The 2,350-nt window shown below is 40.6% G+C and overlaps 1 pseudogene; it reads left to right on the top strand.

Moving 5' to 3' along the window:
- LOC143551235 (pentatricopeptide repeat-containing protein At5g44230 pseudogene) lies at positions 1 to 1,978 on the top strand (annotated as a pseudogene).
- The last annotated feature ends 372 nt before the right edge of the window (positions 1,979 to 2,350 follow it).

Raw genomic sequence — 2,350 nt, 5'->3', positions numbered from 1 at the left:
ACACTTCAAATCTCCACCTCGTACCTTACACTTTTGTTTGTCGTTTCAAATGGTTTCGATATCTCGAACATTAAACCCCTTAATCACTTCCTCTCAATCCCACCAAACAAAAATCCTGGAATCACACCTCGTCTCCTTACTTGACTCCTCAAACAACATCAATCAATCCAAACAAATTCACGCTCACATCATCCGTAAAGGCCTTGATCAATGCTGTTACGTAATCACCAAACTAGTTCGTGTTTTAACTGCTAAATTTAATATCCCAATTGACCCATACCCGGTTCGAATCTTTCAACAAGTTAAACGCCCAAACCCGTTTCTATACACGGCTTTGATTCGTGGGTATGCATTGCAAGGGCCTGTAATGGAGTCTGTGATGTTGTATAATATGATGAGACAACAAGATATTGGTCCTGTTTCGTTTACGTTTACGGGTTTATTGAAAGCTTGTAATGTTAGTTTGGGTGTGCAAATTCATGGGCAAGTTGCAAAATTTGGTGGGTTTGAGTCTGATTTGTATGTGAACAATACATTGATTGACGTGTATGTGAGATGTGATTTGTTGGACAGTGCACGGAAGGTGTTTGATGAAATGCCTGAACGAGATGCGATTTCGTGGACGGCTTTAATTGTTGCCTACGCGAGATATGGTGATATGGAAGAAGCGCGTACGTTGTTTGATGGAATGCCTGTGAAGGATGTGGTGGCGTGGACGACGATGGTGATGGGGTTTTCGCAGAATGGTAAACCGAGAGAGGCGTTGGAGTGTTTTGATAGGATGCTAGAGGCTCGTGTTGAAACGGATGAGGTGACGTTAGCTAGTGTGATTTCTGCTTGTGCTCAGTTGGGTGCGACCAAGTATGCGAAGTGGGTTCAAGATGTTGCTGACCGGGCGGGATTTGGAGCTACGGATAATGTTGTTGTTGGATCTGCGTTAATCGATATGTACTCGAAATGCGGGTGCATTGAAGACGCACGTCAGGTGTTTGATAAAATGCAGAAGAAGAACGTTTACTCCTACAGTTCGTTGATTCTTGGACTTGCAATGCACGGTTGCACACATGAAGCAATCGGGTTGTTTGAAAAGATGTTGAAAACGGATATAAAACCGAATAAAGTTACATTCTTGGGAGTTCTTTCTGCTTGTACCCATGCTGGTTTAGTAAAACAAGGTCAAAGCTTTTTTGCAGCAATGGAGAACGAATATGGTGTAGCCCGGACCGTTGACCATTATACATGCATGGTTGACCTTCTTGGAAGGGCCGGGCTCATTAAAGATGCCTATGATGTCATCAAGACCATGCCAATGCCACCACATGCCGGTGCTTGGGGCGCTTTGCTTGGTGCTTGTAGAATTCATGCAAATCCCGATATTGCTGAAATCGCTGCTAATCGTTTGTTTGAACTTGAACCAAACGCCATAGGAAACTACATATTACTCTCGAACACATATGCATCTGCCCGAAAATGGAACGATGTTTCAAGAATTCGTGCATTATATAGATCAAAGGGTCTGAAAAAGAACCCTGCAAGTAGTTGGGTAGAAGGGGCCAAAGGGGTAATTCATGAGTTTTTTGCTGGTGATATGAATCATCCGAGGACTTCAGAGATCAAACGAGAGTTGGAGGATCTTGTATCTAAGTTGATGTTAGATGGGTACACCCCGGTTTTGAGTTGTGTGCCATATGATGTGAGTGACGATGAGAAAAAGAGGATATTGTTGGGGCATAGCGAGAAGCTAGCACTGGCATATGGTTTGTTGGTTGATTGTGGGATTATAAGGATCATGAAGAACGTAAGAATATGTGAAGATTGTCATGTGGTTATGTGTGGAGCTTCAAAGATTAGTGGCAGGGAGATTATTGTTAGGGATAATATGAGATTTCATCATTTCTGTAATGGAGTATGTTCTTGTAATAACTTTTGGTGATCCTCAAGTTTCATAGTGATAGGTTTGAATTAATAACTTAAAACAAAATATATATATATAACATAGACCACAACCCAAATATGCAAAAGTGTAGCAGAGTCTTGCTATCAAAATTTTAGAACTCTTTTTAACAACACCGAAAACTTTTAACAAAAAAACTCACATCATCTAATTTATTTCAACAAATAACCATGACTCACAATTAACAAAAAAAAAAATAAGGCTCATCAAAGTTGAAAGAATCTTCTGTTTGAAAACAACTATCTGTTATAGCAAACACACAAGATTTGTTATGGCACAAGCGCAAGATTCGCATTTATAACCGGAACTGTTGAAACTACGTGAAACCTTGACAAGGGTTTATGTACAAAGAACGAGCAAACCCTTATGGGTTGTATCCGAAGACATGAAAAGAGA

This window comes from Bidens hawaiensis, unplaced genomic scaffold (genome assembly GCF_021521415.1).
Source record: "Bidens hawaiensis isolate Kalapana, Puna unplaced genomic scaffold, B.hawaiensis_p1.1 tig00016275_1, whole genome shotgun sequence".
Taxonomy (NCBI): domain Eukaryota; kingdom Viridiplantae; phylum Streptophyta; class Magnoliopsida; order Asterales; family Asteraceae; genus Bidens; species Bidens hawaiensis.
The sequence above is the reverse complement of the archived record's forward strand: the minus strand, read 5'-3'. Positions and strand labels throughout refer to the sequence as shown.